The 22414-nt window shown below is 41.6% G+C and overlaps 1 protein-coding gene across 4 annotated transcripts in view; it reads left to right on the forward strand.

Annotated features, from left to right (window-relative positions):
- IGF1R (insulin like growth factor 1 receptor) overlaps positions 1-22414 on the forward strand; it is a 203688-nt gene that overhangs the window by 8634 nt on the left and 172640 nt on the right. Inside the window, exon 3 of one of the 4 annotated variants that reach the window (XM_068959028.1) lies at positions 11628-11768. The exons of the other annotated variants lie outside the window; for them this stretch is intronic. The gene's annotated coding sequence lies outside the window, so the exon portion shown is untranslated. The remainder of the gene's footprint in view (positions 1-11627; positions 11769-22414) is intronic. 4 annotated transcript variants of the gene reach the window in all.

The raw sequence follows: 22414 nt of genomic DNA on the forward strand, positions 1-22414 counted from the left end.
CTGTTGACTTAATAAAGTATGCATTATATGAATAAGAAGCTTCATTATAGGAGGAAATTGGTGAACTGTAAATGTGTGTGCTTTACTGTAATAATTAATAAAACGGGTATTGTGTCCTGCTTTTGTGGGCTACAACGTTGATAAATCACTTAGTCTGTGAAGACGTGCTTTTTTGGGTAAGCCCAATGACCCAGTGATTTCATTTGCCGTGTGTTGCCAGCAAGGTGCATATTACTGAAATAGCTCTGTGACCTGTCAGGGAGAGCGTTATCTGCAAACCTGTTATTGGTGCCATTACAGGCTGTAAAGATAGCTCTGTTTACTTGAAAGTGTGAACATCAACTCTGATCAAAACACTTTCTCTTAACAGGTGGGCTTTTTTTTTTCCCCCCCTCTTAAAACAAAACAAAAACATAGCATCCCTTCTCGCTGTGGAGAGGGGCAGTGTCAAAATAGGAGAACATCAGGGAAATGCAGAAGATATTAGGGCTCTTAATGGTAGAGACAAACTGTACTTGTTTTGTTTTGTTTTTGCTGCTGTTCAGTAGGTGGTGGGTCGCTGTTACTGATGTTTTTCAGAAGTTTTATAGTTTTTACTTCAATATGAAAAGTTCACCAATTAGTACACTACTCATTTAAGTTAGTTACTTATAACACCCTATTCAAATAATGAAAGCTGTGATTGGAGGCAGGAAAGAAGAGATTTTTTTGAAGTTCAGAATGCATGAAATGAATGCATGCTGAAGCAGTCAAAGATCCCTTGCACTTTATCAGAGTGCAGTCTGTTTGAATGAAAGGTACTGTACTTGCCGTTAAGTTTATAAACTTGCTTTATACAGATTACTTTCTAAATAATTCATAATGCTACGTTACAAGTGTATCTGACAGGTTTAAAATAAATGGCTGGATGGTAAGAGGGAGCATGCATTAATTAGAGCTGAGATAATGTGCTTTTTGAAGTATCTGTTCCATTTGTTACTACTGGAATAGTGCAGGTACCTGCAGCCAAATGTGTGTTTCTCAAGCATGGATTACCTTGGCATCCTCAAACTGTATTATAGTGACAGCTTGCATATAAGACAAATGAGACAAAGTGGCAGGGAGGGCTAAGATGCTCATTTTTTTGTTTAGTTACGTACACGTTTCTATAGGAATATGTGGAGGGCATTCGCGGGATGAGGGTTCTGTAAGCAAGGCAGTTGAAAGGCTGTATTAGTAGCAAGGCAGTAGGAGGTTTCCCCTTTACTTGGTGGGCCACTATATGTGGTTTTCTTGGGGGTCATGATACTCAGCATGAGACGTCTTCCTAATATGCATACGCAGGAGAACTTTGCAAGGGCTGAGTTGTTGCATTTGGAAAAGTTTGTTGGTGGGGAAAGAGGGTTCCAGATCTCCTGGATGCAAAAACAGCGTCTCCAAATATAAATCAACACCATGCTGTTTTTCTCAACTTTGTAGACTGGCAGCTCGTTATTTCCTCTTGGGAGATGTCTTGAAAACTTAAAACTGCAATGCGAGTTTTGCTTCAGCTATTTGGAGAGCAGTGGACAGCAGCTAGACTGACAGGATAGTCAAATTAGTTTTACTCTGCTAGCGTTTGGGAAAACGAGGATTAGAAGTAGGCTCCTGAAGTAGTTTATAATGTAGAAAAAAATCCGAAATGATGTGTGATAGAGCAGCCCTCAAAAAATAGTAAGATGATTTGCTGGGTTTGGAAGGTCGTCTTGTAGAGATGGAAAGTTCAAATATTCAATCTTAATCAAACCAGGTACAGCATTTTGGAGCAAAGCCCAGTGACGACTGCTGCTGGAAACGGTCTATAACCAAGCTTTTAAAGGAGAATTGGCTTGCGATTCTTCAAAGGGCTTTACCCCTGGATCTCACTGGAGTTGGTTTCCTTGGTATTTGCGTTGGCTTCAGCTTAGAGTTTGTCTATACTTTTTGCACTGTCGGGCCTTCCACAAATAATACGTTTTGCTCCCCTGCCACTCGTGTCGCCTCCCCTTAAGTTATTCTGTGTGTGAGTAGTAGGTACCTTTAAAGGTTTAAAAGCGCATTGCAGAAGCGAGCACAAGAGGAGTGAGGGCACTGGCACTGCGCTGTATGGACAGGCAACTGTTTGCACGGCTTAGCTGACTGAGAGTAGCGTTGGGGTATAGTGTTAAGGGTTGAAATCGCGCTGGAAGTACCGTGTTTGTCTTGTCCGCTGTGCTCTTCACCAGTGCAGAAGTTATTTTAATTGTGTTGTTGTTGTGTTATTTTTGTTGGTTTCTCTTGGGAGGGGGTTGAAATTGTTACTGTTGTGCTCTGTACTTGGGTTTCATGGATCCCACTGGAGATGTGGTTTGATCTTCACAATATTGATGGAGTTAAATCGTAAGGGTTGTTCTTGTTAAGCTGTTTCAGGTGGTTCTACCTTCCTTTTAGCTGGAAACTAGTGATAAGAGGAGACCCAGCTAAGATGATGTAAGAAACTCTGTGAAAGGGTTCGCAGACCTACTGGGGCGGAGGGAGGGGGGGGGGTCCATTGCAATTGTGATGGTGTCCGGCTGCCAGGGATTTTTAGCTGCTTCTCTCCAGTTGTTCTGTGTCCCCAGCAGGTGGAAGCAGCTTGTGGTTCTGTATTGATGGTCGTTAACGTCATTCCCCTTCAGTTTATTGCGGCTGCAACTTTTTTTTTGGATGTACGTTTTATCCGTTCCTTGCAAATACCAAATCTCCTAGGAAGGGTAGAGGGACTGAACTGACAGCTGTGTCGAGGTGCTGGAACTTGCTGTTAAAGTGTGCCTTGCGCTCCTCTTCCTCACACAAGAGAGGTCCTGACTTTGGGGGGAGGAAGGCTGCAAGCCAACAGAATATCTGACTTCATCCGTGTGTAGAGGAAGATGCCAAAAGTCAAAGGATCTGTTGGTCTTATTGCTCATGTACTTTGGATATGGACTTTTCATTTTGATAGTTTGTGTTAGTATTCCCTTGCTGCTTTTCCTGTGGCTACACCCATGACACAGGTTGAGCCTGTGCAGTTTTTTTAAGAAAAGCACGTTTGTTGTTTCAAACCTGGGACTTGGCTTGGTCGGAGACTGTGATTTGTGCCCGCTTGGATCCTGAGTCTGGGAGTGATTGAAGGTTTTGATTTTTGTTGGTCCATTTCCTTTTGTTTTTGGTGCACTAATAAAACGTTATTTGAACTTTTGTCACATTAGAGAAGACTGAATGCAAGGACCGCTATATTCATTAATAATGCATCTTAACAAGAGGTCTGCTATACCTGTTTAATATTTTAATTAGGTTGTGAGAGTCCCTTTTAAAACTGGAGCTTATATACACTCTAAGGGGTTGCTGTTCTAAAATGTGGCCAGTGTTACAAGTGAACGAACAAAGATTCTTCTAAGTTGGTTCTGTTATTTTAAAGCAGCGAGGCAAAGACAGAGAAATGCATTTGAGTGTGCGTGTGCGTGCGCGTATGTTGTGGCAGGGTATGCCCTGGACTTCAGCAGAAACATATGTGAAGTGGACATCTGTTTTTGCATGGTTTGTGTTTTGTATATGTCTTTTGTGTATGCTCATTGTTTAAATAAACACACTGCCTTACCAGGAAGGCTTTAGTGCCAAATGCCCACTGATGAGATGTATTAGGGTTTTGTTGTTTCCCAGCCTTGCTGAGAAACAGCAGCTTCACAATTCAACACTTTGAGGAAGATTACAAAAAGAACTTGGGGTGGATCACAATCAGCACTTCAAAAGCGGTAGCTTTGGAGTAACTCTGCTCTAAGGCAGCACAGGGCCCATGGAAAAACACTGTCATCTTAACAGATGCAGTGTTATTTTGGAGATTCCACTGTATAAATACATGGACTGTGGTTAAATTGTGATGGCAACAGATGCAATCTCTGTTCTCGATTCTTTCATCTCTTTAATATTTAAAAATATCTCACAAAGCAAAAACCATCAGGGCTGAAAATATATACCTTCTGTAAACTGTGGAGGCTATACCTTTTGGGCTTTGTTTTGGATATCTCATTGCAAATTAGACTTAGACAGAGTAAACGTGCACCTCTGTGAGGGATCCTCTGCAAGTGCCTGCTACTGACAGCTTATTCTACAATTTGCATATGAATGGAATTATTTGTTATCAGCAATAATTAAGAAATGTCAGCAAGAATGAAGTCAGAGTTGGTTAATCTGGCAAAAAAAAATGTTGCCAATATTTTTCACAAAAGAAAGTGACAGTATGAAAACAAGAATTACACATTCCAGTGGCTAAGCCAACATTGTCTGAGGATTTTCTTGGTGTTTGTGTAGCTGATATCAGTGACTTTATTTTTACATTTGTCCAGAATACATTGCAGTGTTTGGGAGCGAGAGAATCGGAATGTGTGAATCAGATGTTGTATTGCAAGGCTGCACAGTTGTGTTCGCATTTGTTTTTCTTTCCCGATTTGGTTCTGTTTAAATACTGATTTGACAGGTATAAATTGAGAGCAAGTTTTTTTTTTTTTTTTTTAAATGAACAGCAAATAAAACATAGCAAGATGCTGTTGTCAGTGCCTTCTCCTCTGCCCACTTGTTGGATAGAAAAGCCTCAAGTTAAATACTGTAGCTGGATTTTAAAAAGGGACCGGATAATTTTGTGAGCAACAACATTGGTAGTCATGCATGCTAAAATAGGGAGTGATCACATCTCACGCTTCAGAAGCTGACAGCGTGCAAGGGTTGGGAAGAAATTGTATTCCTCCTTTGGGTGTTTGTATTTCCCTCTCCAGTTGTAAAACAGGGAGAAATGCTATCCTTGAGAGTTTGTGAAAGGACTTCATTTCGTTAGCGTTTTAAAAAATGAGTCCAGATAGTTGCGTGACCCCCTCCTGCAGATGGAGGCGTCTTCAGCGGGAAGCCGTGCATTGTGAAGCGTTCTGAGATTATATTCTTAGCTGAAGTATGAGAGTGGGGGTGTTGGAATCAGCTGGCTGATAAGGAGGTAGTCAATATATTACACTAAAAATAAACCCCAGATCTTCACAGGAGACTGTTAAGATTACCTGGTGTCCACACGCACGTTAGGAAAAAAAAAAAAACAGAAGTGGAGGTTGTTTGTATGAATGTAGTTTGGCCTCCTTAGGAGGATGTGTTGTGTTACCATCCATCCATTGTATATAATTTTCTTCATCTGTTCAGGAGCAATGGTGCTCACAGGAAATGTGCAGCTATGTAATATTTCTTTGTTTGTTTGGTGTGTGGCCCCAAGCCTTATTTACTGCAGTATCAAAATACTGTTCTGACCTCAGTGACTTGTCGCTGCTCCTAGTGTCCAGTGCCTCCTCTTTGACGCCCTCCCGGCTTTCCGCAGACCTAGTGAGGACATGAATCTCATTTAGCAGGGAGGAGGCGGAGAGAAGTGACTGGTGGATAGACTGAGGATAAAATTGTCGTACGTCCCCTGATTTCTGCTGGTTGAGGGAGGAATGCCCCATTTAAGATGTCCGACATACCCCTGTTGGGTATGTGCCCCTCAGTTCTCCTCTCCATCAATACTCAACCTCTCTGTAGAGTCTCACCACATGGCTCCTGGGTATGTTGACTGGGGAAGGGCATGCTTGCAAGGCCAACTTTGTCTTGTCTGGTGCCCAGAAAGCAGTGAGCGTCATTTTAGGCTATGGGTCCATGGGAAGCTGTGCACGGTCCTAACTGCTAGATGACCAGAGGATGGGAGAGTTCATCATCTTCTCAGCTGATTTAATTAGCGAGCGACATGAGCTCAAGGAAGGACGTGGTGAGAGTCTGAAGAGATGGGATCGTCTGATTGAGGACAGGGGTGACGGAAAAGGGAGACAAGCGGTTATCATAGCGCAGTTTCCCCGGCCGACAGCAGTCTGCGTGCTTTTTTGTCTGTACGGTGAACGTTTTGGTTTAAGTGACTTAGCTATGCGTTGCACAGGAATCCTGCAGGAGAGGTGGAGGTGGACTGGAAGAGAAACTACTCCCTCCCAGGGCAGGGAGTATTAGGTACGCGGAGGAGGGTCCCTCTGCATCAGCTCTGAGGCCCAGCATCCAGCAGTCCTTGTTGCTGGGAAGGAGCAGCTGCAGGTGAAAGCAAGGGCTTCTTGCTGAAATAGCTGAGCATCCGAACACGAGGGTTAACGCACTGTTATCCAGCCCTCCTGTCAGAGGAGCTGAGCTATTTTTACTGAAATGTGGCGGATTGGTTTGTTTAGCTAAGACTTGCATTTTATGGAGGAAAAGGTTAGCCTGGGTGCTTAATGAATGTAGAAGTTTCAGGGAATTGAAACAATTGTAATGCGTCTGCTGGACGCTTCAGTTCTAGGTAGCTTCATAACCTTCTGCTGGGAGTGTCAGACTTGCTTGAATTTCTGTCTAATTTGTCCTTCAAAGTTTATTACTTCATTAGTGTGAAGGCTTCACAGAGCATTGTTAGCTTATTATAATTTTTTTCTCCAATTGAGATGGAGCGTGGGGTGATTTTCGTAGTGACTTAAAACAGCAAGCAGGAAAAGCTTGCTTTAAACAGTTTTAATCCTATTTTGCATGTTTTTGGGGGGGAGTGGATTTTTTTTTTTTGATTGACAGCTGTTAGAGCACGATTTACGCATATGACCTTTATGGAGAATGTAACACTTTTACCAATAAATAGCATTCAGTGTTTCTACATAGTCTTGTAAGCAATTAGATAACTTATATTTACTCACATCCTTACTTTTCACATTTTTAAGTGACAAAATGGTAAATTATACATTTGCTGGTAGATTACTTCTCATTTGTGTTATTTTTCTATTTGGGTGGAAATGGGTTTTTAATTGAAATGCAGAAAATCTGAATTTAAAAGCTTAATTAAAACTTCAAGTGTGATGGACACGCATGAAATAAAAAAAAAGAAAAAAAAAAGAAATCTTCAACAGAGAAAATAGCGTACCTCAAAACTTCAGAGCTAATAGATCTTATCCACTGACTATTTTACAGGTTTCTACTCAGCATCCTTTTTTTTTTTTCTTTAATTTGAAATGGATTGCTCATTGAGTTGAACTATTTGAGTAAACTGAAATGAGGCACTTGCAGAAGTAGCTCTTGATGTTAAAATTGTAACATTTCAACAAAGGGTGGCTCCAAGAGAGCACTGAACAGTAAATTCACCAGTCCAAACTTTTTTATGTAAATTATATGCTTACTATTTTTATTTAAATTACAGTAGGCATTGGCCCTAATATATGCTGTTATAATTTCATGTTAGATTTGTAATTAAGTTTATTTTTAGAAGAATGTGTTTAAGTGGTTTATATAAAATGATTTTCTATTTTTGTAAATGAAATAATTATTTTTTATTGACTTTTAATTTCATGCAAATGGCTTTTTTGGCTTGGGGGATATGTAAGCGGAAAGCAAGCTAATGATTTGAGAATCTTTTCATAATGTGAAGAATAGAAGATTCTTTGTCACTAGCTAGGGGCACTGGTAGGCAGAGTTAACTCATATTTAGGCATGTTTGGGTTTATGTGACTTCTTTATGGATTGTTTTTTCTGGTTAAGCTAAGAAACCAAATTGTAACTGCATCTAACCGGGGGGGATAAGAGAGATGAGCGTAACATGGTGATTTCTCAAGATGCTGGAATATTTAACAATCCGTGGCAAATTTGATGGAGAAGTGAGTGTTAATTGTTTGCAAGTCAGATTTACGGGCTTGAATTTGGCCTTGCTATCATGTCTCTTCACAGATGACATTTAAGTCCAAGGGGAGTTGAATGATGAGTCATTGTTGAGTTAGTAAAATCATGATTGATCTCCATTTCCTGTTGATTCCAACATTACTGAAGTATGAAAGCTGAGAATGAGTGATGACTTCTTGGAGGGGAGTTTGAGGGTGGAATGTGGAAGTGACTTGATCTAAAGTAATTCAATGCTGCCCTGGTTGTTAGTAGAATAAGGTCTATAGTGAGAACAGGTGGGTGTCTGAGATTGGAGGCTTTTGAGAAAGCGTGATAGTCTAGCTAGTTGAGCTTCTTAGATTTATTTTAAGAAGTCGTGATGGTCTGGCACTGTAAAATGTGCTCTTTCAGCAAGGTGAATGGAGGAGGGAAAAGAGGTTTCTTACGTGACTACTGGTAGAGGTTTAAGATTAGCTTTTCATTTTCATCTTTTAAGAACGGGAGATATTTTCTGATAGACCCATATTTCTGTCACTTAGCTCGGAAGATCATACCTTGAAATCCCTTTGCTCCCAGATGCTTATTTACCGGCAAAGTCTCTTACTCTTTTGCAGCATGACTGCAGGTGACTTCCATGAATATGAGATTGCATAATGACGGAGAATGGTGTATATGGACAGCAGTCTTCCGTGATGGAGAAAACTTTCCATACCTCAGATATTGTTTGTGATCAACTTTTGATGAATCCTTGGTCATGTCATTTTGCAGCTTCTCTTCTTTTCTCTCAGTGAAATAGGATTAATGCTGTTTTGAGAGATACTACTTAAAAACATTGCGATTAAAAACATTGTGAAACATTGTGTAGCGTACGCAAGTAAGTATTTTTTTCTTCTGGAACTTACTGTTAGCAAAACATTTTTTTTGTTAGGAACTATTAAGTTATGCTACTAGACTCTGCCCACGTTGCATATGTGAGAGTCAATTCCGCTGAAAGGGGATTTGCTGAAATAAATTAAAGGGAGGGTGTATACTGCTCTGAGTTATATTTGGAAGTAAGCTATAAAGAAGCCTTGAAGTGATTCAAGAAACGAAAATTTAGATTAGTTCACTGAACGAGTAAGAAGAGATAGCAGGTAAGACTCCCCCTTCTCTTCTACTTATTGCTCCTCTCACAAAATTCTGATTTTACAGAATTTTTCTAAAGTGGTCATTTAGGCTAAGTAACAATTTGTGTTCTGTCTTGTGACCTTGTGACTACTCAGATGATCTTCAATATGCTGAAATTTGTCAGAAACATACTCTGATATACTATGTTAAGGCAGAAACAAAGAGCTAGGAGGAGGAGAAATATACTTCTTTTTTTTTTTTTTTGATAAGTCTATATATGTTTTTTTCCAATGCTGACATTTCTTGGATTGCAGAAAACGGAGAAGGGGAGGAAAACGGATGCTTGTTCATGCTATCTGAGGAGAGCTTGGTTTTCAAATTGATAAACAAAACAAGAAAAATCTGCCATATATTTGAAGAGCCAGGTGTGGGGTTTCCACGTTTAGAAAAGCTGGATCAGTTGGTCTGGCTTTTGCAAGGGAACAACTGGAGAGAGAAACTTTTCTGAGAGGGTGTAAAGAAGAAAAGGTTGAGCAAACGTGAAATGTTCAGTTGCATGGTTGAAATTTGATGAAGCATGGAAAGTGCACTGGTTTTCCCGAGAAGTTTGACTGTTTCTTCAGGGTGTTGTGAATTCAGAAGCGAAAGCTGCCACACGGAGGAGAGAGATCTTAGTCTTACTTGAGAGTTGTAGAGCTGAAAGAGAGTTTTATTAGCAGTGACCAGTTCTCAGAGCTTTCGCTGATGGAGAATCTTTAAGTTACTCAAAGCCATACCTTGGTATCTTGTCCTGCAGGATCTGCCTTGCTCTGTCCCAGTATAAAAGCACTTTGCTAAAACAATTATATGTATATATTTTAAAAAATACTTGTGTTTTGGAAATTCAATATGATCAGTTATCCTTTGAAATGACAAAGAAGCCTGTTGTGCTGACAAAGTAGAACGTATTAGGAAGTGGTGTTTTGTATCCTCTCAAGAGTAATATGTTTTTGTTTTTTCTTAATCAGCAGGATGTTCTCCTGTAAGTCAGATGTTTTAGTTGTTTTTCTGATCTGTATCAGAGAAGAGCAAAGGAAAAAATTTCAGAGTAATAGATTATCTTTAAATGTTTTATAATAGCAGAAAACCTACAACACTTATTTCGGTGTTAGTAAAGCTACTAGTAATGGCCACTGTTAGCGCTGGGCACTTTTAAAATGTTTGTGTATCTCCAAAAACAAATTAAAAAAAAATCTTGACCCTTCAGAAGAATAAGGCATGGCACGCTGAAAATACTCTGGAGCGTAAGGGATCTAATTAACCCTTTCCCCCTGAGCTTGGTTAAGTTTCAGAAGGCAATGCAAACTGCCTCAAACTTGTGAAAATTGAGACTTGCCAGGTCACTGGAGTAAAGATTTTTAATTTGACAACCTGAGCATCAAATCTCTTCCTCACCTCTGCATCCTCTCCTCCTTCCTCCCCATTTCCCGATCTGCGGTTTCCAAATTTGTAATAGGTCTAGTGGTGATTAACTTTGTTGTTACTTAAAAGCAGCCATTGAAGAGAAAGGAGTCTGTGCTTCCTGTCACTCTTGCTCGAGGCCACAGAGAAGAGTATATCTTAGAAGTTTAGGCACTTGTTCGGGCTTTTCAGGCGAATTTTTAAAAGATGCTTTGCTTTTGGTGCAGCGAAGGAAGGGCAGCAACTTGAAAGGACTAACAGCCAGCACAAGCAGACCGTGGGTTATTGCATGGACAAAAGCTCTTGCTTCGGTCGTGAAGTATTTTACTTTAGTGACTAGGTGCTCAAGTGGCATAAATCTGTTCTGAACTGTTTCTCTTAAAATGGTTTTGGTACCGTTCGGTGGAACTGGGGTGAAAGGGGATAGAGCCTGAAATGCTTCCAACCCCCTTTCTCCCCCCGTATCGTGGCTCTGGAGAATGTAAATTAGTGTGAGAAAGTGTCCGTAGTCTCTGCTGGGTCAAATAGAGGTTGGGATAAAAATGTGTATCTGTATGCGTATTTTAATATTGATCACCATGAGGCAAATAATTTCTTGGCAGCTGGGTTATCAAGTTTGATGTTTTCCACTTCATTTATAACTTTTGTTGGAGTTTTGCTGCTGGCTCTGTGCTAAGACCTTGGAGACCGCTTCTTGTTCTTGGACTGAAATCTTCATTGCTTCCTTTTGACCAGACGATTTTTTTCAGATAAAATGTCATCCTTTGGATTGGTTAGTTTGTCTGGAGCTTGCTTGACCTGCTAGCTCACCAGCTACTTTCTTTTTTTGCCAAAACACTTAAATGGGAAGTTAACTGCTTCCACAAAGACCCACTCCTGTCTCCCGCTCACCTTCTCGCAGCATAGGTGTGTACAGATACGCACCCGAAAAAAAGGTTACCTCTGAATGCTATTTCCTTTAGTTTTGAATTCTTTGTTATTACCCATTCCATTGTAAACTTCCTCAAGTAGAGTCTGTTCTGTGTTGCATTTTAAATAGGATCACTGACGTAAGTATTAATTTAGATTACCTTTTTTCTTTTTTTTTTCCTTTTTTCCTGAGTTAAGTTGTCCTCTTTGGGGATTTTTGGACTAATTTGGCCAGAAATGTCAAACTATTAGTTGTGTTGGAAGCAAAATCGTTCTGAATTTGGCAACATAACTAAAGCAATGCTGCTTCAGCATACGGAGGTTTCATTTTGATTCCTGTGCTGCCCTTTATTTTCCTCTTTCATTTACCCTAACTTTAAGTATCTAAATTGAAATTAAAGCGTGACTCATCAGTGGTGTTTGCAAGATAGGGTTCTCCTGTGCCCGCTACAGCAGATGCAGGTGAGAAAGGTGTCTGTGCGTTGACTTCCTCGTTCATAGCTCTGTCTCAACTACAGTGGCCGATGGATGGAGGGCTTTTGCGAAGATGGTGGGCTGCGCTGGAGCAGCTGGGACACTAGCATGTGTGACTTAGTACCATCGTGATGAAAGGAGGCACAAAAATGTTCTGAACCGTGACAGCTGTTGGCTGTGTCCAGGTGAGTCAGTGTCTTGGGTAAGAAGAAGAAAAAGAGCAAAAAGGAAGGGCAGATAGATCTCTTCTGACGGTCTTGACCGTGTGAAGGGAAGAACAGGATGGAGACAAGTCTGTTTTTATTATCCGCAAAAAACACCAGAGATGAGAAATGAATGTTGCTGTGGTGCTGTCCAGTGCAGTCGTTCCTGTCACGGGGGGACTCCCTTTTATGGGTGGTTGCCTCTTCCAGAGTGGACTAGAAAATTTTTCCGTTGCTGACTCTGTGACCTTTCACAGAGCCGGGGGTGGTGTGCAAGTCCAAGGCATCCTGTCTGTGCCCTGAATTGCTGCTTAACTGTGGACAAAGTTAAGGGGACTTATTCCTGGCTTCTGAATCTGAAGTTGAATGAACTTGGCATGAGGTAAAGCAAAGCAGTCCACTCAGATATGTTTTCTTAACATGGAACCAACTAGCCATCCATAAATACAGTGGTTTTCTTTCACAACAGCAACTAGAGGCCAGTAGAGCCGTCAGACAAGCGAAGTGAGGCCAAGGACTGTCCGTCAGTCTGCTGTCTTCTCCAAGTGCTTTTGCCTTCAAGCTAGCTATTTTTGGCAACTGAAAACTTAGAGCTTTATTTTTTTTTTTTTGTCTTCCTGTTCAGATCCTTTTTACTTGCGCTCGTTTTCTTACGTTCAGTTCATTTTTCTCTGTCAGGCTGGACTTGCTTAAAAATGTTGCAGTACAGCTGTGTTTAAACGTGTATGTGTGACGCTGTTACCCAAGGTAGTTATGCATTCAAACGTCCCCCCCCCTCCCACCCCTGCAGGTGCCGTTTATGTTGGCAGGAGCGGCTTGCCTGGTGTGGCTTAACGTTGTTTGGGCAGGCAAATCCGAGGGACGGGCGGGAGAGGTCTCTTTGTGGGCTTTGCTGTAGTGGCACATCCTTTGCAGTGCAGGTCAGATTCTTGCATCACGTTATGGGGTCATAACAGTTTTGCTGTGGGGTCTTCCCCCCCCCCCCCCCAGCTTCTCAGAAATACAGAACTAATTCGGAGATTGCAGAGCTTGGTAAATCCTCTCTTGTGCTTGAAGGAAGCAGTCTTTCCAAAACTTTATTGAATTTAATCTGAATCCAATGAGAGACTTCCTTTGATGCAATCTTATATCCTAATGCTGAACTCCCCTTGACGTGAAGAAAGCCGTCACGCAGGCAGAAACTGCTCTTGGATGTGTGTAATTTTCTGGTGTTGGTCCTTCAGTTTGAGAGTTGGCAGCTGCTGAACATCAGTCGTGTTTCTTGTACTTTTCTGTGCATTTTGCACACCTGCAAGTGGTTTTATTAATCGTTACCCGTGGTTAAAAAAGTTCCCGAATGCAATGAAACTAAAGAATATGTCGTCCGTGTTTATATATTTAAGAATGTACTACAGGTTTCACGTGATTACCCTCTTTCTTTGGGTTTCTTTTTCTCTCTGGCTCTGCCTCTCATTTTTTGCAGTGAATAAAATTCATTGTTTAAAGTAATTTTTCATTTAAGAACTTTGAAGCAAGATATTTCTTATCATAGTTCAGTTATAATTATACTTCCTATGATACTTACTTACCTGATAATTTAAGTATTAAATGGCAAGCACTTGCTAACAAAGCTAAAGTCAGTTTTTGCTGAAGAAAGTTGCTTGCTATACTCTGGAAACTGCAGTCTGTTGAAGTGCTAAAGCAGCTTTTGACAACAGTAGCTCTGTAGTAGTAGTATCTCTGCATGTATTTAGAGAGGATATTTTTTATTTTAAACTGGTCAACCGGGTCATGTCAGTTAGTTCTCTTGCAGTTGAAAAAAGCTGCGCAAGTCTGAAAAGATGGGCAGATTTTTTTTTTTCCCCCTCACCTATAGATGAAAACTGATTTTTCAGAGGATGAGATCTACTTCCAAGATAATGATTTTTCCAGTAATTGTACTCTTCAGTAATCAGCACAGGCAGTAACTAATAAAATATTTTTGGGTCCACTTTTTCACTTTTACAGTGAACACAACAATTTTAACCTTGAAGTTAACTTTAAAGGCAACTTTTAACTTGGAAAAGGAGTTTTAAATTTTCCTTTTGTGTATTTTCCTTTGCACATCTTTAGCGTAAAAACTAAAACCTCTATGAAGGTTTTCTGAAAAAAAAAAAACCCTGAAATATAAACGCAAAATGAAGTTGTTAATTTTCATCTTGCATCAGAGTATTATGTTTATGTACTCAAGTGACAACTGAAACTTTGTAATTAAATCGCATTAGTTAAAACTAGTCAACTGTTCTGTTTTCTTGTGTACCAGAATGCTAGCAAAACTTTGCGTAAGGATATGTTCTCCAGCTGTACCTTTGGCTATGAGTGGGCTGCCTATACAAGGTACAGTGTAAAAAAGTACCATGGAGACACTCTTTGAACCTGGAGATCTCCCTCTCAGAGAAGCTTGGCCGTGGTTTGCGTTCTGGAACGAGGGCGTGAGCCAGAGCCCAGCAAGGGAGGTGCCTAAAGTTGGGAGTGCCTTGAGCATCCGGAAGTTTGCATGTTGCTATTTGATTTGTCTCTCAGTCCTCTCTCCCATAATTTATGGTATTCCTTTCTCCGCACGCCCTTCCCTCTGTCCCCTCAAGTTTTGGTTCAGAAGGGGAGCAGAATAGATAATCCCTCACGATGGGTTGCTGAGCAAAATGTGCCACAGCTGTATTTCTTTTAACTTAGCTGGACCTGGTCTTTTCTCGTGGGTAGATATTAGAAATGCTTTAGGGCAGCCTTTTGCATCCCAGGCTCTCCAGAGGTACCTGCCACGTGGTGAATAATTCTCCTGCTTGCTCTGGCATTCTTGTCCTCTTTGAATAAAATAAAATATTTCAGCATCTTCGTGGTGATAATTGCAGTCGCCAAGCAATAGAAATCAAAGCAGGTAGTCTAAATACCTGAACACTTTGTTAATCAGAATTGTGCTATGCATCATTCATTGCGGCTGTAGGCTGTCTCTAAAAACTGTGTGGGGTTGGAAATACAGGGTCTTGGGCAGTATATAAATGTAAAATGGACAGTATGGGCGAGATGTCACCTTGAACTTAAAAGCTAAATGTGGACGAGCAACTCGGAGTAACCCATTAGTGTTCTCTTCCCCCCACCCCCCACATTCCCCTCTAAACAAACACCTTGTTTAAATTTTTCGTATAGATTTTTTTCACCATTTTACCATGAAAGTCAATTAATCAGGTCTACACAGAGAAGAGATGCTGAGACTCATACACTTCTGATGGGAAGCTGCCCTCCTGAGAAATTAAAACTCTGGAGTTCTGGTAGCTGATAGTATCTAAAAGTGTTCTAGTTTTCCATGCTGAACCATTGCTGTCCTGCTGCTTCTCACTTGGGTGCATTAAGGGGGTTTAGTTTGTGGCCATGCTCTCCTTGACCGGTACCACAGAGTTTTCCTAGTTGTCGGGCCGTGACTCTTCTGAGGCAACGTCCTGTGAACGCTGCTGTTCTAGTATAAAGATAACTCTTGTTGGTTAGGCTGTTAGGCTGTGTTTGTGATACTTAAAACCGAGTCAAAAGCAGCCAGTTGACCTGAAAAATGACTTCACGTAGGAACTCCTCGTGGTATAGCTGTATTGGTTTACGTTTGTCTTAAATCTTGTTCTGATGCAACATTTCTTCTTCAGTTGATAAGCCCTGAACTACTAGTCACCTTGTGTCTGGTGCCAACCCACGTGTTTTACCTTGCATTTGGAGAGGAAGGTTCTTTTTTTCAATCTAGTTAGCTCATGACTGGAAAGCCCCACAGCACCTGCGTATATGTAATTCAATACCTTTAAAGCCCTTTTCAGGGATGTCAGTTGGTCGTGTTTTAACTGCCTTGAGAAAGCAGGTTACAGCATGAGCTATGTGATTTTTAAGCTATGTAGCTGCCCTGTGAAAGGATGGAGGGTTCCCTGTTAGATTTGAAAGCAGCATCTTCTGTGCAGTTAGATACTTTTCTAACTTAACTTGAATCTCTGTTTGAGGCAAGATTTGGGATTAATGGAAGTCTTAGATCAGTTTGTTAAAACAGCAACATTACCATGGAAGGCCAGAGAATGCTGAATTTGTTTTGTCAGGCAAGGGACTGTTACCACAGGACAGTAGGGTCAAGCCTTATATATCATTAAGAGTACTTATTATCAGACGTCTAATTTCTTTGTGTATTCCTATGGCTCTAATTATTAGCTTCCCAATTACTCTATTAAATCCTCTTGCTGACTTATGGTACTCTTTTGGCAGTTTTCTTCTGATGAAGTTAAAATAGTCTGTCCTGGTTGACCAGGCTGTCCAATTGAAGAAGAAGAAAGAAAGAAGCCCAAAATACTTTGAAGAGGGGCAGGTTTCCTAGATTAGCGCAGAATGGCAACTCATCAGGCAGCTAAAAGCATAGTAAAGTCTCCATAAATGTGGGCTGCAGAGCCCAGCCGCATGATGATTTTTCATTCTGGAAGAATTGGCTGCTTATCCCTGCGACCTAGGCGTACATCTCATAGGTTTCTGTCAGCCAGTTGCTGAGTCACTTGGATGTGTAGAAAACTATTTTTTTAAAGAAATAAATAAAATCATATACACAAGCATTTTTTTTTAAAAGGTGGAGAACAACAGTCCCCAGGAGAGACAGTTTCTGTTAAGCTCTAGTGTCATCACAGATTGTGAAACATAAATTCTGTGTTATAAACAGCTTGTAATTTTAGTCTTCCATTTTTGCTTTAACAGGCATTAGACTGCAGCAACTGGCACAGAGTTTAAACATTATTATCACAATTCTTAAAAAAAAAAAAAAAAAGTTTTATTCTCATAGTTATTGATCATAATATGCCACCTACTCACTTCTGCGTTAGGTATTTTCTGTAGGATGGCATGTCTTATTTTGTGGTGCTGTCAGAAAAGTGATTCTACAGGGTAACAGGTTGCCCAGAGAGGTAGTGGAGTCTCCTTCCCTGGAGATATTCAAAACCCGTCTGGATGTGATCCTGGGCAATATGCTCTAGAGGACCCTGCTTGAGCAGGGAGGTTGGACTAGATGACCTCCAGAGGTCCCTTCCAACCTAAACGATTCTGTGATTCTGTAAGAAACTGTGTGGAGTTTTGAAGTTTTCCTTTATTCCCATGAGGATTAAACTTAAGTCCTTAAGGATCTGGGCTTTACCTGCTTCCGTATGAGGAATTTTTCTTTGACTTCCGCAGTTCTCTCACAAGCGGGCACACCTGACCGTATTCCATTTTCGACTGTGGCTCTGAAGTGTTGTGGGATAGAGCTTATGGGAATTGCTCTGGATTTCCATTCAGCTGGTGCTTCGAACCCTTTTTCCTCCCCTGTAATACACAAAAGCATCTCACCAGCGATTGGGATGGGCAGTGCCAACTAGAAGGCTCAAACAGTGCCTCTCAGTGTTTGATATATGCTGGGCAGTAATGAGTGAGGATTTACTGTGGGTGTGATCTTCTGCTAGCCTTTAGGTTTTTTCTCCTCGGTGGTTGAGAGGCAGGTCAGAGAATCTTTCAGGCATTTTCTAACCTGAGAACTGCAGATCGCCGAGTTAAAGGTTTGGTGCTACTTCTACTTAGTTTTATAGCCAGCTGTTCTGGGGTGATGAAACAAGCTCAGCCATTTAAATGTTAATAGTTCTGCAATGCCTTCTTCCATTTTTACCCTGTATATCCACGAGGACAAACAAAAAATCCACTGCCAACTGAGCCACTCACTCATGTTTATGCTATTTCAGTAGTAGGAGCTAACAGATGTGGCTGCAGAGGAACCCCGGAGGGATGTGCTGGGTCAGTGCAGCCTCAGTGAGAGGATTAATTTGAGGATGACTTTGTCATGAGGATGCTTTCACGTGAGCTAGGCTAAATCTAGACTCACTTGCTCTAGTGAGAGCTGTAGAGAAGACATCAGTCAGTTATATTATTCAATTCATTTTATTGTCTCCCTTTTGGCTAAGCTGCTGTTTCGCATGACGTTTGAAATAAAACGTTGGCAGATGGAAAGCAAGTGAGATGAGGGACAGAAATATTATTTATTCTGAAATTTTTTTTTTTGTGTAAGCTTGGGGGAAGTTGGAGGAAGTTCACAAAGAGCAGCAGCGCCGGAGATATCTTTAGCCAATGACAGTTGCAATTGCAGTAGGAAAAAGGCAAAGCCGGTTTGAGTTTCTGATGTGGGTAGTTAGTCCTGCTCCGAGGTGTGTTAGTGAGCGTTCTGTTCTGGTCAGGTTGGTAACGCAGCGGCCCGTTGATTGGGAATACGCAGCAGAGTGGTGAAAGAGTTAAAGTAGAACGTATCTGTTTTTCGAAGGACTGTGGTAGACAATAGAAGCATGTGTAGAGAAGGAGAGGCCGGTCGGTCTCTCTTTAGCTATTTGAGTCCAATTGTTTGTTCCCTTGTGATGCCATCTTTTCCTTCCGAATCTAGGAGAGAGGGTTTCTGTAAAATATTATTAGGAATGAAGAGTGAAACGAGACAAATGAATGATAAGAGAAGATATTTCCCAGAAATGACGGATTACATTGCAGAATAATCTCTGGTCCCTTGAGCATTTAGAAGATCATAGGGGTCTAGCTTTGTCCTCCAAAACTAGACTTCTAATTAAAGGAACAGAAACCCCAAGCCCTCTTCCCAGTCCTTAGATGTGTAAACCAGACAGTCCTCAAGGCTTAAATTCAAATAGAAACAGTTGTTTTTTTGTTTGAGTTTGAGTATTCCCTTTCACGTTTTGCAAGCCGAAGACGGCAGCGTTGTGCTAATGCCAGAAATGTAGAAATTGAAATTGAACTGCAGACTTGCTTAGCAAAAGCTAAAATGGTAAATGTTTTCTGGATCATGGGGCTTCCCCCCCCGCTCTTAAAATAGGGAGATGTTACATCAGAGAAGTTTGCTAAAGCAGTTCATGTAACATAGATGAAGAAAAAAGGTTCAGTGGTTAGGGATCCAGCTTGAATCATGTGATGCAAATTTAATTCCTTCCTTGTCATTGGCTCTGACATCCCAAGGAGTAATACAGAAGCTGGCTTCCCTAGGAAGAGATCTAGTGATTGATGTGACACATGCAGGATAGGTGAGCTTGGAAAATACTGAAGTTTTGTGGGAGGTTGTGTAAGTATATTAAAGACACTAAAATATATATTTCATTCATAGTGTCACTATGAAGGCAAAACCAAGAACTTAGTGGGTGGTGGAATCCTGTGTTAATGTAAAGTGTCATAAGAAATTTCTCCAACCGCTGATTTCTGTGAACTCCACATTTAATTTCTTCTTTGCGTAGTATGCAATTAAAGAATCCTTAGACTTCTGTAGCGATTTTTTTTTCCTGTGTCTGCAGATGGTGCAACTATGCTGAACCCCTTCATGGGTTTGAAGGGAAATTGTGGTTGCAAATCAGCTCCTTCTCAGTCAGAGGTAAAAACCTTTGCCCTCCAAGTCTTGAATGGGACTACAGGAATAAACTGGACTGAAGACCAGGCTGCTGTACCTCCCTGTTGACCATTCATTCTGTTTCCAGCCGACTGAATTTGATCGCTTAATTGTTTTTTCCCTTGAGGGCCGTATGACAGTGCTAATGGCTTCTTAAAACTAGCATAATACTTAGCAGTAAGAAGAAAGAGAGAGGTTAAGGTCAAGTTTTACTTTTCCCTCTTTATAATCTGTATTGGTGTAACTTTTTCAGGTTATGCCCTCTCCGTTTCTGCTGATGTGTCTTTCTGCTTCCCTTCTGAACATTTACAGACTCGTAGAAGCGCGCGTCCTTTAAAATCTGCTGAAAGACTTTCCTGTATGTTTAGTACCTTTTTCCTAACCTCGTTCCGGTCAATTTTTTAGATAACCTGGAGACTGGGGTGCTGTCATCAGCAGAAAGTGTTCTTTAACCTTGAAGTGCCTGTGAGGAATTGTTTTGAGCCATGTACGTGTTTTTTGTTTGTTTTGTTTTTTCCCTTTGGCTGCCAATGTGCCAGACAGGCCCTCTCTTGAGTCTATCCAGTGTGTAGTAAGCGTGTCAATATGCAGGCCATCATGCAGCATGCAGATCCAAATCCGTCTGATGCAATCAACGTGTTCTTTCCTGTTACGAAAAAGAGGTGGAAACTCTGGAGATGCTTGACTTAAAAAGGACAGTGCAAGTGGGATAAGCACTGCTGGGCTGCAGCCATGCTCAGTAGCTGTTTTGGACTTTTTTTTTTTTTTTTTTAAGGACCTGTCATGGATTAAAACTAAAAAGCACATGATGAAAAGGAAGTGGCTCTGTAGTGAGTAAATAACAACTCTGTCTAGAAGATGCGCTGATCTCCCCAAAGGACCCACGGCTCTGAGCTGACATTACTGAAGGATGACGAAGTCAAGTCGCTTGCATTAGAGGAGTTTGGGAGAGGGCAAGGTTACTGCATTCAGTAACATCAGCTCTTAGCTGACGAGAGAGTAGCAGTAGCTGTCTGGAAAAGCGGACCTCTCCTTCGAGTGGAGCGTGCTCAGAAAAAGCCATTACTGGCAAAGTGAAATTTTTCTCTTTTGGTGGTGGTTGTGTGAGCAAGCGACTCTGCTAAAAATAGAACTAGCCAAGCTTGTTTTTTCTATTAGGTCCTGTAGTTCTTCCTTTGTGTAGGAAATGATCCAGCGATGATGGTAATGTACTGTACTTGTTACCACTGCGTGCAGAATGTCAGGGTAGATGAGAAGGTTGAGCAACCTCCTGCCCTCCCTTACAAAACTTTTGAACCCTGTGGATCACAAGCTCTTTATCCTCCAGACGGTTACATTTTAAGCTGTGCTTTGAGATCTGCTGATGAGAAGTGCTATACAACAGATGGGCGTTTTAACCCCTGGGCAGGAAGACAATGTGAAATTAGAGCAATTGTTGTGCCTTCAGCACTTTCTTTCATCAAGCAATGTAAGTGGATACGTTCGTTAAATTAAAAAAGCAGAAGGTATCTAGGCTCCTCATTTAAAATGAAGCTTTGCATCTTTGAAAGTGATGAAACAGAGTTTTCACCGAAAGGAAGTCAAAGAGAATCATAACTTGCTTTGGTAACACGTGGTTAGTACACAAAACAGGAGAAAGGTTAACAGGAGTTGATTTCCAGATTGCTAGTTGGATGTTAATGGCAAGCGGTCTACCCTGATTTTCCTTTCAGAGGTGTAAATGACCACACAGGCTGAGCAGTCTCCGTTGCTAGGGAAAGACTGACCCAGCTGGAGCAGTCTTAGGTTGAAAAGGCCTTAGACTTGCTAAAATGTGTTGTGCTGTGAAGTCTCATAGCTGCCTTGGTGCTGCTTTGCCTAAGGCCTTCTTCTGGTGTTGAGGGAGCCAGGCAGGGGTGGTTGCTGCCTCTTTAACTTCTGGCTAGTTAAGGCCACAAGGACAGAGAGACCTTTCAGTGCAGCACAACTTTTTAACGTTACCAAAAAAGCAAAAGGCCAGTGACAAGGCTTAAAATGTGAAGAGTCGTATTTTTTTGCAAGAAAAAACCTTAACAAAGACTGTGTTTATTTAAAACTTTCCGAATGGAGTAACTGGGAGGTAGATAAAACTTGAAGGCAAGAACGCTGCTGTGATGAAGTGACTCCAGGTTTCTTGTCGGAAATAAACTCTTCTCCCGTTAAAGTGAGTGTGTGGGAACTGTGCATCCTGCCCTCTTGACTCCTCAGTATCAATAACCGATTAGCTGCTGTGGCTGTGCAGGCAACCGTGCCAGATGCTGTAGCAAGCACGAGGTCTGTTACAGGCCGGACGCAGAGCAGCAGGCTGTGTTGGTTTGCCCCGTGTAGTCTGCCACTTTGCACTAAGAGCGTTTCCTCTGAAACGCTGAAAGGCAACAGGCAAGTCCTTTTAGGGACAGTTACTGGTCTGAACTGGCTAATGGTTATGTGGGAAGAATAAAGAGCCTGCTGCGGGGAGCAAATGATTATTTGATGATTAAATAGCGGGTGTTCCTCAAGGTGACAACACCAAATTGGTTGTTCTCTTCCCCATGTCAGAGTATATTTTTATGATCAAAGTGAGCATCAGCAGGTCATAGTTAGGGTAGAGAAGGAACTACTACATCACCTTGCTCTGAGCTCATGTCACCCACAGCTTTGCTTCAGTCTGTCGGGTCTGCGTTAGCTCCGTGCTGTCAAGCTCGCTACCTGTGTGCTGTGTGGCGTTTGGGTATTCACGTGCTCTTTTCTGCTCCTTTGCTCCCCAGTCTGGAGCAGCACTTAGAAAGACTTGCCAGGAGATCCTGCCAGATTAAGGAGTAGGCTGCAGGCCACATGAATTACCCTCACTGTATGAACCTGTTATCTGTGGCCATTTTTCCTGGTAGTTCATTGGCCCCTTCTCTGTTGCATGATTAGGCCTGGACCTGCCTCTCTGCCTGGGAATGGGCCGCCGCCGGTCCTGCGAAAGGCAGCAGTCGGGCGGGTTGGTGTTACCTCTGGAAGTTTGCATGTCCTGCAGCTTACCCCTGGGACGCTCCCAGGAAAAGGGTGCGCTGCGCTTGTTTGGTTGTAGGTGATGTTGAATTCTCCCCGACTAAAGCATAACTTCCAGGGAGGCATTCGTGCTTACTGAGCTAAAGAATTCGTTGCTTCTCTTTGGTATTTCACCGTAATGGGGAGTTGTCTTTTAAACAAATAAATACGTATT

This window comes from Struthio camelus, chromosome 12 (genome assembly GCF_040807025.1).
Source record: "Struthio camelus isolate bStrCam1 chromosome 12, bStrCam1.hap1, whole genome shotgun sequence".
NCBI classification, from domain to species: domain Eukaryota; kingdom Metazoa; phylum Chordata; class Aves; order Struthioniformes; family Struthionidae; genus Struthio; species Struthio camelus.